The sequence below is a fragment of the Pelodiscus sinensis genome, chromosome 7, assembly GCF_052426305.1.
Source record: "Pelodiscus sinensis isolate ZL-2025 chromosome 7, ASM5242630v1, whole genome shotgun sequence".
Taxonomy (NCBI): Eukaryota; Metazoa; Chordata; order Testudines; family Trionychidae; genus Pelodiscus; species Pelodiscus sinensis.
The window spans coordinates 25,665,643-25,680,867 of record NC_143058.1 but is presented as its reverse complement, the minus strand read 5'-3'; positions in this window follow the sequence as shown (position 1 = coordinate 25,680,867).

Genomic DNA, 15,225 nt, shown 5'->3' with positions numbered 1-15,225 from the left:
AGCCTGTCATTGGTACATATTTAACTCTCTACATGTTCTACATAGCTTATTTTAAATAAATTCTAGATTTTTTTTCTGTGAAAACATCTGAATAATGTAAAAACCTCTTTTATAATTTCATTTGTGCATATATCCTTTTCAGTTCTGCACTTCTAAAACTGAGGGGGGGGGGTTGTTTGTTTGTTTTGCTCTTGAAAGCTAGGAAAAGAGGATTGTAAGTCTAACATGAGAGGGGTTTTTTTCCCACTAGCAATAGAAAGTATTACAATGATTTACAGAGACACGCTGAAAGTAAATTATGTTGTAAACGCCTGTCCCATGGGTTGACAAAGAATCACAGGAAAAAAATGCAAAAAGTTTGAAATTCCCCAAAGCAAAGGTTGACAGGAAAATATGGCGTTGTTTTTCTATGAGTAAAAGTAACTTTTATGTTCTGTTTTCCCATGAGAAATTATAAACTTTCAAAGGAATTTTAGTCTCTTGTATGCACACATAAGAGCAATTTATCTGGTACTGCCCCAGTGAAAACACTGTTAAGACTTTAAAGCTGTTAGAACTATGGCTGAACTTCATCTAGACCGCTACTACTTATTTGTTCTTGCTGCTTCTTCTTGTCAAAACATTTACTCAGACTTCGAAGAGTTGCAAGTTGGCAACGTGTTAATAATATTAGAATGCATTTGTGTCGGCCATGTGGCTGCAATATTTGAGTAAATTCATCACTTATTTAATGAATAATGAATTCACAAGAGTAGCTATGGAAACATAGAACCATATGTAGTAAATTAAATGAGCACTTGTCAACGTACAGTAACAGTGAGTGTCACCAAAGCAGTTGTTTCTCTTTTACAGTGGCAATGATGCACTGTTGTTTAGGCTGCTACCTATGCATTTCTTACTATGTTCAGTACAATTAAGCTTTCTTCACCTCACTTGTAGCAGGAATTTTCAACACGTGTTTACTGAAATTAACATTTATAAAATTTGTAGACACATGCGGAAAACAATGAAGAACCGTTTGAAAAGTTAGATGGAATTTAAATTATGGTTTTCCTGATATGGAAAATACTCTTAAAATAAAGAGTAGTGTCCTAAGATAATGTAAATATTCACCACTCCACTGAATCAATACAGGTAGACCAGTTCACGCATCTGAGAGTCTGGTCCAGAGCTGTAATGAGGGTGGAGAAAGGAGTGTTTCAGCCTCAAAATAGAGCACTTTCAAAGAATAGAGTTTTAAAGAGTAGAAAGACAAATTCATAAAAATATCTCTGCCCTTTTCTCTGATTGAATGTGATAGCCCTGGATCATGAGCAATGTTCTTTGGTTTTAGGTTTTGGTATTTTTTTTATTCTCACTGAGACATTCATTTTATATCATGAAAGCAATAATAGCATCACATTTATGTCATGTGGCATGATACAAACCCTGAACTTCTAATCACCAAAATAGGCAGAAAGTAAAATATTCCATTGGGCAGGATGTAAATCGGAGATCACACCCACCCACCACAGGCTACTCCTAATCACTGTGGAGATCACACCCCTAACCTCTCAGTGTATGTCTACACTACAGAGTTTTTTTCAGAAAAATGGCCGTTTTTCTGAAAAAAAACTTCAGTTATATCCACACTGCAATTGCGTTCTTCTGAAAGAAAATCAAAAGAACAGAGACGGTTTTCCGACACTGGTAATTCTCATTCTACGAGGAAGAAGCATTTTTTGAAAAGACCTTTTTTCGGAAAAAGGTGTGTGTGGACAGGGAAAAGGGAGTTCTTCTGAAAGAAGAGGAAAGAGGAAAAAGCACAGGTGTCCTGGTGGCCTCTCCATCCATAGTAATCACAGCTGAAATGCGAGATAGCATCCATTCAGTGTGGACGGTATCTTTTGAAAAAGCAGATCGCTTTTTCAATGCACTTTTGCAGTATGGACGCTCTCTTTTGGAAGAAGTTTTTCCGGAAGATCTCTGCAGTCTTGACATAGACATTTATATATATCCATGTCTGTTGTGTGTGTATGTGTGTGTGTGTGTGTGTGTAGCACCATGTCTCTGTAAACTCCACTCCAATTCTTCTGAAATTAAAGCTTATGACCTAATAAATCTATGAGTCTTTAAGGTGCCACAAGAATCTTCATTGCTTTTCCAGCAAGTCTTTTCCTAAATAACTGACTTGTGGCATTGAGCACAAGAGTAAACTCCAAAGACCTATATGCTTAAAATTATATGGGATGGGGAAGAAGACAAAGGTTCTTTATTATGAGTCTGAAACAATATTCAGCCTCAAGACTGTAATCTAAAAAATCAGAGGGGGAAATATTAACGGGTTGAAGCTATCAACAGACATTAGTAAGCCATCCTGCTACCATAGGGTATATAGTTTCTTCAACATGAGTTCATCCTCAATTAAGGTTGAGTGCTTCCTGTTTCGATTTTTTTGTTATACACGGTTTTATCCAAAGAATATCTTCTTAAGGACAATTAAGGATCAATTCTGAATGTCAACATGAAAAAAGACTAGGTGTTACTATTTTCCATATCCTGGAGTGAACATTTAATTTTTCTGTTGGTGAGTTCTGCAGCCGGTAGTGACACATATTTCCTGAAGTCAATATCTAATGTGTTAGAAACTTTTGAAAATGTATCTCAGTAATTATTTCCATGACTCTTTGCAATTGCAGTTGTGGAACCCCTGTCAGAATCTACAAAAGTTCTACAAAAGTTTTCCTTTATGTTTTAGCTGTTCAGTTATGTTACCTCTTATCATGTCATGTCATGTTAAAGAGCATCAATTTGCATGTAAATGTGATGAGACACAACAGGACTTGATGTTTTTCAAGAGATGTGACACAATATGACATATGTCACAAAATCATTGCCACTCATGAAAATACGTGACACATCAAATTCAAGAAAAGATTATTATAAAATTTTAGTGGCTATCCAACCAAATAAAAACAAATATTTCAAATTGGAAGCCAATTGTGTGGGTGTAAAAATAATAATTCATCTAGTCATTGCATATTTAACATGAAGTTTACATTTCTTCTACATAAACTTTTAGGGACCATTTAGGAAATATATGTTCAGTTATGTTTCTTAAGCTAGTGTAGTTGTATTAGCATTACATCTAAGGGTCTGTCTACACTGTACCATTATTTCAAGATAACTAGCATTTCTTTGAAATAACAATGCGAGCCTCTACACAGCCATTCAATTATTTTGAAATAATTTTGAAATAACGAGAGGCTTATTTTGAAATCTATAAACCTCAGTCTGTGAGGAATAATGTCTATTCTGAAAAGCTATTTCGAAATATGGGGTGTGTAGACACTCCACTGCTGCTCTTTCGAAATAGCCCTTCATCAGGGTCGTTCTAAGTTATTCCTCCCAGTGCTTCCTGGGGCTCTAAATCGAGATAGCATGTCTACGTTAAGGAAGCCTGCCTTGGACTAATTTTGAGGCTTCCCTGTAGTGTAGATGTGCTATTTTGAAATATGCTATTTCAGAATAACTATTCCAGAATATCTTATTTCGAAACAAATGTGAAGTGTAGACATACCCTAAGTATGAGTGTTGACCACTTTTCATGTATCTCATCCATGTAGCTCCTCCTTCAAGACAGATTTGGGATATTCTATTGTAAAAAACACAATGCACAGAATATATTTATTTTGCCTTCTTGTAACTATTAGCAGGCACTGAGTGTCTTCTGTGGTTCTAAATCTGAAGAATGGAATAGCTATTGCTATTTAGTATAAGTTTCAACCCCACCAATCCAATAAGAAAATATTTCTAGTAAGAATTGCATGGTGGGAGATTAAAAACCAAAAATAAATGAGTTGTTGCATATTCTGACAAATTCAACGTCACTACAGGATTAGACCCAAATAGACTTTTAAGACTGGAGAACGGACAACTGGCAGTATTCAGCAAGTGGTACAACAGCATGTACAATATTACAGAGTAAACAAGAAAAACAAACCCCACCCCTATTTCCAAAGGGGAAAGACAGCTTCATTCTGTGAAGGGGCATGAAAGATGATGTGGGTGCAATCTATTGTCCTGAGTGCATTAGGGAACCTTGAAATGTCATAAAATCCCTCTTTGATCTGTTGTCACTACTGTTGGTTGCATGGAAAATTAACATATTTAATTAACTGCCTGACCAAAGCAGCTGTTACCTTGTATAAAACCTTGAACACGAATGCCCAGCTTATCCCACTAGGTGCTTGAATCTGCCAGTGGCATAAGACTGATTATATGTTTATACGGAATGGCACAGCATGACTCCTCTTGCAGTAGGCTCAAGTCAAGATCTTCTTTAAATTCTGCATAGAGCATAATGATGCTCCAGCCCAAATTGCTTAATAATGTCCTAGTTCAGGCCAACCAACAAGTCATACCATGCCCAGCAAAATAAGCCCTGGCCAAAATAACTGCTTTTCCTGCTTTGCATTCCTGACATCTAAAAGTGTCCCTGCTGCCTAGACCATTGATAGGTTTGGCATGTAATTTCCCTGTGAATCCTCCAAGCACTATTTTATTTATATATCATTTCTATCATTTATGACAGATGGTTACTTGTCTTAAATATTTTAAAAAAAATCCTGGCTGCAAAATTTCTAAATTAAAAGTAAATTATCCAAGTCAGAAGCAACTTTCAGCAGTTTTCTAAGTTATTATTGCTAAAATGTTCATGCAATGCATGAGACTTTATATGCATTCATTTTGTACATATTTATTTTCTGACCATTGAAAATACTTTTTTAGTTAGAAGCAGAGAACAACACTTTTTTTCCATTCATGAAGAAACCATTGCTTTTTGCATTTTAAAAGAGTATGCCTTGCACAGAGCAGATAAAAAAAGATTTCTAAATGGAACTGTCTTATGAATTAAGGTTTAGAAATACTGTAATATATACACACATGAAATATCTTGTGAGTGTTGTAGTTTTCACTACTAAATATAGCTCCATTTTCAATAATGTAATATTGTAACAATAACATAAACACTTGTCCAGTATTTGGAAAGTCTGTCTTAAGACAACATGGGCTAGATCCTCAACTTGTATAAATTGGAATAACACCACTGATTTCAAAGGAACTATTCTGATTTAAGGCAGATGAGAATCTGATCCATATACCTTTAAATAACTTCACATTCTTAAGGTTCAGCCCTAGATACATTTAGAAAACAATCAGTGATTTGATCAAATGTTGGTCAGTATACATCTATTATAATAGTATCTTGTTCTTATGTTCGCTTGAAAATCTCAAAGCACAATGGAGAGTCTACAATCCTGCAAAGTTATGCACATGGTTTATTTCATCTATGTGACTAATTCCATTAGTGTCAATAGGGTTGTGGATGCACATAAAGTTAAGCCTATGTGTAACTGTTTGCAGGATCTGGGCCCTACAAAGTAAACAGAACTTACAATGAACCCTTAAATATGGTGGGCATGAATGGGTGTGATGTCCCCAGATATCTCCTCAGTGCTCAATCTGGCTATTTATGGCAGACAGTACACATGACAAGCTAGGCATATAAAAACAAGTATTTGTAGAGTACAACAAAAACCCATTGGCACAAACATTCCACAATAACAAAACCACAATCAAGCCAAACATATATGAACAAAGTTCATGGATGCTGTTTTCACGGTGTTTGACAAACTCCTATGCTGGATATTTATGCTGTGTAACATTTCAGTTGTTACAGCTAATCAGAAAAATGGTATCAAACCTCATGTTTCAGACTATAAACTGGGATGGTATACAAAATGCAATTGGCAAGGTACATACTGGTATTGATAGGGATTTTACCTCCTTACGTGTCAGTTATTGGTAACTGATAATGGAAAGGTAACTGGACTCAGTCAGTACTGGCTTAAAAGAGCAACTCCTATATTATTTTATTTCTTTTTGATATTATTAACTTCAGCTATCTGACAGTTCTATCATTGTTTCTGAGATTTTACACCAAATCCTGAAGCCTAAGGATGCGTCTATACTGCACTGTTATTTTGAGATAACTAGAGCTATTTCAAAATAACAATGTGAGCATATACACAGACATTCCGTTATTTCAAAATAATTTCAAAATAATGAAGCAAAATGCAGGACAATGTAGCACTTTAAAGACTAACAAGATGGTTTATTAGATGATGAGCTTTAGTGGGCCAGACCCACTTCCTCAGATCAAATAGTGGAAGAAAGTAGTCACAACCATATATACCAAAGGATACAATTTTAAAAAATGAACAAATTTTTTTTAAATTGTATCCTTTGGTATATATGGTTGTGACTACTTTCTTCCACTATTTGATCTGAGGAAGTGGGTCTGGCCCACGAAAGCTCATCATCTAATAAACCATCTTGTTAGTCTTTAAAGTGCTACATTGTCCTGCATTTTGCTTCAACTACCCCAGACTAACACGGCTACATTTCTATCACTATTCAAAATAATGGATGGCTTATTCCAAAATCTGTAAACCTCATTCTATGAGGAATCATGCTATTTCGAAATAAGGCATGTGTAGACGCTCAATGGTTACTAAGTCAAAATAACTCCTCACCAGGGCCATTCTAAAGTTATTCCTCTCCAGTGCCTCCTGAGGCTCTAAATTGAGATAGCAGATCTACACTGCAGATGCGCTATTTCAAAATAAACTATTCTGGAAAGACACAATTTTACCCGAAATTCTAAAGATTTTATTCAGATTGATTCAAAATTCCCATTGACTGAGTAGGAGTTTTGCCTGAGTAAAAACCATGTAAAAAAATCAGGATTTTGAGCCACAGTGAATAAAGCTAACTGTCTATGGCTAGCAAATATAATGATTGAACACCTGAAACTAGTCATTGTGTGTGGCAGGACAGTTACAAGGCATAAAAACTCTAATAGCTCATCTTTTTATCAAAGATTTTTAAAGAAAACCAGAAAAGGGTACACAATGGTAATATGAGTGAAAGTAGAACAAATATAAAACTGGAAACTTGTGTGGTCTCCTCTGATGCCATTCTCAAGATTTTTATTGCAAACACCTTTCCTCAAACATCCATTTAACATGCATCCATCTGTCAAGTGATGTTTTCCACTGCAGTGTTAATGTGGATGTGCCCCCTTCCACTTTGGTAGTTCACACCTTTAACTAGGGCTGGTGCCAGAGTGCAATAAACAGGCATCCACAGTTTCAAGTACGAAAGGCTCAAAACATGAGAGACAATTCATCAAATAAAAAACACACCAAAAGGACAAAGGCAGAATCAAATTTATATTTAAAAGGCACGAGGAGTGATACCCTTTAAAATCTTCACTAATCAGTAGTTTAAAAAATTAGACATGACAATAGGAAAAACCATTACAAACAAAACCCCGACAAGAGGGGACGCTTATGTTAAAATGAGAGGATGTGCTTGGAAGTACATCCTATAATATTTTATCTTGTTTGAAAAAAAATCCTTACCTTACTTTATTAGTGACAAGACCCCCAAAAGTGCAGGAAATGTTTGCTTCTAAGGTTGACGATAAAATTCCAACTGTCTATAGGAAAAAAAGGATCAGCAAGAATATAAAAACCTGACAAAATATAATATGAAAGTTACTGGCTTAATGAAATATTAAAATTGAATCAGGAATATTGTTCTGGCATTAAAATAAACAATAACATTTCTTCCTAGTTATGGTTGACTTCAATTCTTTAAAAATTAATTATTACCTCTTTAAATATTTGATTAAATTAGATTTGGGTGGCTTATCGCCATCCACAAAACACACATTGTTTTGTGTAAATTTGCTTTCTTCAGTTTCTGACATGTAAAGGCATGTTATATAGTTGTATGATTATTTGAAAGCTAAATCCAATGACTCTGCTCTGGCAGTCTGCAAAATGTATACAACTGAATCTCTGACACTTTGAATGAAAATGCAATATTATGTTAAGAAATCCCTAATAAAGTGAGAAATGTGAAATAGTGAAATTACATTATAAGGTAGCTAGGACTTTTCCATCGTATCTTATTATCATGTTGCTGTATCTCACACTGTAGATAGGCCACTTTATTTTTAATAATTTTTAATTAGGATTTTGGGATAATAGCCTGGCAATCACTAGAAAACACTAGGCATATGAGGTCTATTCTGCTCTCAATGCATGGAAATTTATATCTAGCTCTCCTAGATAGCATGTGGCAATAAAATCTAAGAGAGGTACAACAATTATGTCTCAAGCATTGTGATAAAAGTGAATTATCATATCCAACAAGGTGAATAGGAAATGTTGCTGGGTAACTACAATGTGAGAAACAAATTATACAATTTTAGTAAAAGAAGATTATATATATTAAGGCTGCTCTTACTATGATCATGTTTTGGCAAGATGATGGGCTGATAGCCCTTTTTTCATGGAACTATGCAACAGAACAGCAGCAGCATAGTATTCCCCAAAGTGGCCCACTCCTGCTCTAGTGGGAACGCTAAAGTGGTGGAAAGAGCTGTGTTGTCTCCATGGCTTGCTAGTTCTTGCCCTCCATATCAACAATGCTAATTCTAGGTTTCCCTGGTCCTAGTCTCTCATCATCATAGCACATGATGGCTGTATGTTTCTCTCTCTGAAGGGAACTCAGTCCATTTCTGAAGTGGAAAGCATCTTCAGAGTGCCAATAAGAATGCACTCAGAGTGAGGGTATTTGTTGGCATTGAGGACACCTGCCATTTAAATAATTCCCCCAAAATAGGGAAATGAGATGAAGTTTCGATCCTGATTTGAAGCTGAACTCCTATGTTCACACAGGACTTTCCAATTCATACCTTTGTAAACAGAGAGGCGTAGGTCTCAATTTTCCCACAATTCAAGAAACAAGGATGTTTGGATTTGGGAAGTTGGGGGGAGGAGGTTCAGGATCACATCTGCTTTCAACCACCCGATAGCATTATAAGCACATTCTTTTCCTTCTCTTTCAATACCACAATGGCAGCAGCTGGCTCCCAGACACAATATGCAGGGGCATAAGGTTGAAATTGCAACTGACTGTGGCTAGGTACACTAGATGATATTTTCTTTACTCTTCCACAGTTTGAGAAATTAACACATATTCATCCCTTCCATGCAAAATCTCTTGGAGGCTCTATATATTAAGCTCTCATATGATAAAATGGCTGTATTTCCATATCAAGAATGATTTCTTTATTCATTCAAATGCTGATGATCATGTCTTCTAGAAAGGTGTAAAATATTCATAAGGAATAGCAACATTCAAGGTTTTTAGTTTTATTATAAACTTGAAAATCTTTTCTAAGTTATACATGTTTTTTTTTAATCCAAGCACAACTAGGCCTCTATTTTAGACAAAGAGAAGGTTTTTAAAAATTAGATATATTTGAACATTTGCATATTCATAAGTTTTATACATTAAAATATTGACATTTTCAAGAAATTGTGAATAACTCCACATCAAGAAATGTTAAATTAAGTAAAACATTCTTACAGTGTGAATTTCTCTTCATTGGACACCCTTCCAGTCACCAAAATGCTTGTGTCCCCAATGTAAATTCACCAATTTGTCGCAGGAAGATACAATATAACTAAAAGAATGTATATTTATACCTTATATTGGCTATTCCCCATCTGATAATTCATCTCACTATTCTACATCCTACAGCTTGAACATTTATTTTTCAGCCTGAGACCCTTAACGTTTTAGGAAACAGTTGGCTTCTGGCACAAACTCCTTACATCCATCCCACTTGCACAAGCTTCTCAAACTAAAATAGAACTAAAGTGGACTGAAGAGGCTGACTGAGGCATTCATTCATCCCTTGCATCTGAAGTGAAGATACCCAAATAATAAATGTAAAATCTAGAAGTAAAATATATCACTGTCTCATGGAGAATGTGAAAGAAAGTGAGTGTCTGTAAATACCAGCCAATGAACTAGTCCTCCTGCTTCAGTACCATTATTGAGTGCTTCAGATGAACAGCTATATACAAGACCAAAGCCCTTAGTACAGGAAATAGGGGACAGGCAACAGTATAGGAATAATGTTTTCATGATTGTATGTATAGGAATATGAGGTTGATTTTCATATTTTGATTTTGCTATTCAGTAAAGTTTGGTTCCTAAGGCACTCTGTAAGGTCAGTCAGGGAGGCAACAAGAAGTAGCATTTGAGAAGTATTGAGGAAAGTTGGCTCAGTGCCCAAAAAACCTGTCCAAAATTGGAAATAAACTGTTCTTGCTGGCAAAAATCTTTGGTTGAGAAATCTGTTTCCTTGCCAAGTGGTATTGTGTACACTGGCTCACCTAGCATGGCCAGTTGATCCTTAGCCTTTGAGAGTCTTACCTGCCTGGCAATGGAGAAAGTGGGCTGGAGAACTAGTACCAGATAAAAATTACTAGCTCTTGAGAGTGGTGATCAGAGGGGCAAATTAGAGCTCCTTAATTAGATACAGCAGGATCGGCATCAAACTGGGAAACATGCCTCTCTAGTCAGTTGCCAGAATCTTGATGAGGGAAGTGGAGGTGGCAAAATCTCAAAACCCACTGCTATCAGGTAAATTAAAGGGAGGAGAGGAGACATTCATCTGCCTCCTGCCATGTCATCACAGCTGCTACTTCTATTCTTTCTTGGCCCAAGAAGACATGGCTTCAAAGTGGCAAGAAGCAAACTGCCTTTTCCCCATGGCTCCTACTACCAACATTCAATCAGATACCTAACATATGTAAGCAGAGCATCTCTGCAACTAGAGCACACAGAAGGAGAGAAAAAGAGACATAGCCCACCCACTCCATTAAGTCTATCTCTAGCAGCACAATGACAGTTCACCAGCATGCCACCCCAACAACATCCAAATCATCCTCTTTGCCATGATACTACATGCTTAGTGGATATGAACAGAAAGTGAATCACAAGAACAAACCATGGCTGGAAAGGTTCAACAAGTCTGAGAATGCCTGTACTGGACTAGACAGCCAACTAAAACTGTTAATCCAATAGTTTTATTTTTTTTTAATTTCAGAAGTCATGGAATAAATTTTACTAATATATTAATTAGTTTGATTAGGTCTGTAAAATGAACAAATGGGGAAATGTATAATATAACTTATTAAAAACATATAATGTGTCTAATATATTATTGCAGTAGTGATTAATCTTCAAATTTGCCAGCTCTCTATCAATGACAAACAGAGCCCAAGTTCACAGTGTCATATCTTACAGCATGGATGAGAGCACTAATGGATTTCTATGCAAAAAAAAAAAGCTGGGGGGAGGGGAGGAAAGCAAGTTTCAGAACCCAGGTCTACAGTCTGGAGCTTCTGTTATGGTGTTAAAAGTAGCTTTGTAGACATATGAATTTGGGCTGGAATTCAAGCCCTGAATCCCACCTGCTCCTTGGGTTTGAGAACCTGATCCTCATCTTGAGACCAAATTTAAACTCAGGGTCTGAGATTAGCTACCACAGGTTTTTTTTTTTTCTTCCATTTAGACATACCCTAAGACAATATTGTAACTATAAAGAAAGAACTGATTAAATACAAGATGAACCTCTCTAGTCCGGCACCCTCAGCTCTGACTGTTGCTGAACCAGAAAATTTGCTGAACCATGGGAGGTAATATGTCCAGCAGCATTACCAACATTTCCACTACTTACTGGGCTCTTCAAAGACATTTAGGGGGAAAATTGCAAGCAAATAACAGCACAGAACTCTAGGAGTCAGGACTGCTGGCTGTAAACATACTATATGGGTCTGTGGGAAACTTGGCCATTCCCATAATAGGTGGACATCCAGCTAACTAAAATCTTTTGGAACTGCTCCCACAATTGTTACTGAACCAGAGAGTGCCAGACTAAAGAGGTTCAGCTTGTAGAAGGTAATCTTATGATATTGGGAACTTGGACTTTGATCTGTCATTGAGCAGGAGCTGACAGTTGGCAAATTTTAATCACAAAATAATTTTTAAAATGTTGAGCTATTTAATGTTATTTGACACATATTCCTTACTATTCATTTGTTTATAGAACTAATTGAACAATTCATCAACATATCATTTGTATGCTTTCCTTATTCATTGAAGCCATGGAACTAATTCTGTATCAAGACATCCAATGAAAGATGTCAGGGTTGCTGGGTATTCTACATATCATGACTGTGAGTCCTTCATGATCATTTGTGGAAGTAGGACTCAACCTTCTGTTCCAGAAACAAAAACCTCTGCTGTTTAATATAAAGGATATTCTTTGTGGTCAGTAGCGGAAGGGTTTCTACAATTGTATAGGCCAGACACAAAGAGGTGGAATGAGCTAATATTGCAGTTAGGAGAGGGCAGTGACAGACAGGCAAAATTTCCAGAACATTATCAGTGATTCAGACTAGATGAACTCAGATTGGTGAGAGAAAGAAAACTTTCTAAGACATCAAGCACAATGAATGTTAAATAGTAGGAAATGCACAGCCTGAGAACATGAACAGTAAGCTGATCTGTTATGATGGAAGGCATGTAGAATTGGAAGTAAAAACAACATGAATTTATGTTTTAGAAACACTTCACATCATGACAGGGGTTGTATACAATGCAATGGAATGTTCAGTGATCTAGTCTGTATGGTTATGTCTACACTACAGTGTTATTTCGAAATATCTAATTTAGAAATAGTTATTTCAAAATAGCTTATTTTGAAATAATGTGTCTACACACAAAATGCATTTTGAAATAGCTTTTTTCTTTTTCAAAATAGCGTGTCCACACTGAGTGGACACTGAATCGCATTTAAGGCCAGCCAGAACCGGTTCTGGCAGGACATCAGGTCAGGAGTTACCTTGTGTGGCTGCTGCCTGAGGTTATCTGAGACCTGTGCTTAAAAGGACCCCTCTCCCCCCCGGACAGCCGGCTCTAAGATTTCCCTGCTTGCTTGCCAACCTTGCTGAGGGACAGCAAAGAATTTTTTTTTCTGTGTGCTCTGGATGCTCACACTCAGGACACCACAGCACTGTGCAGCATGGAGCCGGAGCCACCCCAGGCACTCTGGTGCTTCTCCTGGACTTGTTGCTGTAAGCCTGGCAGCACGTTCTGCAGGCAGTAACAGTTTCCCTTGTGTTCCACGGGGGGCTTGTGACTCATTCCTCCCTCATGTCCTTCTACTTACCCCTCCCTAACTCCCCTTCCTTCTGTACAATAAAAGACACATGTTCATTACAACAAAGCCTCTTTATTGAACAAAACTGGGAGGTGTGGATGAAACTGAGGTGAGACTGGGGAAAGAAGGTGGGAGAGGGGAGGGAGAAACCTGGGATGAGGGAGCTGACAGGGGGAGGCAAGGGTGGAAGGGGGAGGAGAAGCTCATGGCTCAGGGTTGGGGATCTCGCCGGCCCAACTGTCTCCCAGCAGCGTGGGTGAGGGGGCCTTGGCATCTCTGGGGGTGTGGGGAGGAAGTAGCGGAAGGGGGAGAAGGAGTGGGAGGAGGAGCGGTAGCTGGGGAAGCAGCAGGGGCAGGAGCAGCAGGAGGCAGCAAGCTCTGCCCCAGGGTCAATAACAACCTGAGAGGCACGGACCATCCTGCCCCCAGGATGCAGTCCACGGCATCAAAATAGGGAAGAGGTCTGGGTCTGCCCTGGTTGGGAGTTGCCTTCTGTGGCCCTGGCATACACCTGCCGCAGCTCCTTTATTTTCATGCAAACCTGCTCCTGGGTTCACATGTGGCCTTTCATGGCCAGGCTGGCAGCCATATTTATTGAACAAAACTGGGAGGGGGGATGAAACTGAGGTGAGACTGAGGAAAGAAGGTGGGAGAGGGGAGGGAGAAACCTGGGAGGAGGGAGCAGACAGGGGGAGGCAGAGGCTGGGGCCACTGGGTCAGGTGCAGCGACTGCTGGCTCTGGGCTGACAGGCTTGGAGCTGGCACGGGCACTGTGGCCAGAGTCTACCACTTTAAGGGCTCCGGAGAGAGGGGAAGGAAGAGGAGTTTTCTTGGTTGTGCCCAGAGTGGCCACCAGGGCACCCTGGAAAGGGCTGGAGGCCCCTTATTTTGAAATAAGCATCTACACATCAGTTATTTCGAAATAGCAATTTCAAAATTGGTGCTATTCCTCATGGAATGACGTATACCAATTTCAAAATAAAGCCTCTGTTATTTCAATTTAATTTCAAAATAGTGGTTTGGCTGTGTAGACGTTGGTAAAGTTATTTCGAAATAACGGTTGTTATTTCGAAATAACTTTGCTGTGTAGACATACCCTATGAAAGATTCTAGTGTGATGTGGATAGGAAGGAAAGGGAAGAGGGACAAAACAAAAAGAGGACTGGAGTGAAGAGCTCACTCACATGGCATCAAATCTTAATCTGACTCTAAGTAAAAAGGTAAATTTGACAGCTAGAAGTCCAAAATCCTTCCTTTGGGGCAAGAATCAAAAATGAACTTAGGGGTATCAAATCCAGAACCCCTGGTCTGATCAAAAATTTACAGGCTACTCTGGACATAATTCTTCCGAGAATGGTAAATGTGTTTGCGCTGTCCTAAAGGTCTGATAGCATTAATGACCCACCAAAAAATAGGATCTTTATGGAGGAAGACACCCACTCCCCTTTCACATGACACTAACATTTTTTTCCATTTTCAGCCACCCCACCCTCCTACAAATGCAGCAGCAGTCACATACAAGAAATTACATGTTTTCCTTAGCACTCCTCAGTCTCTCTGTTTCAGCAGTTAATTTATACCTCATTCTCATTGCATAGTTTATTTTATATAGGAAAACATTTACTCTGTTGTATTTATTCGGAAGGAATCTGTTTGTACAGTTCTATTTTTGTTGGCAATGTTTGTTCCCCATTTCCCAATTCCACACCCCTTATTCCACTATTCTTGTACCTTTCCACTTTAATCTGATGTGTTTCTTCAGGCTCCTCTCCTTCACAAAGTACTTCCTTCTGCGGACAGTCAAGGCTTTGGAACTGGTTACTGAGTGTATGTCTGGACTGAATCCCTCTGTCGGCAGAGGGATGCAGATTAGGCAGGTCGACATTACAAATGAGGCAGAGATTTAACTATCCTGTGCCTAATTTGCATAAAAATGGCTGGCGCGTTTTGCCAACTCAGCATTTAGTCAGCCAAAAGCGGCAGTTTAGAGGGGGATCTGTCGAGAAAGAAAGCCTTTTTTGACAGATCCCTTATGCTTCCTGCAAGGAGGTTTACAGGATCTGTCGAAAAAGGCTTTCTTTCTCGAC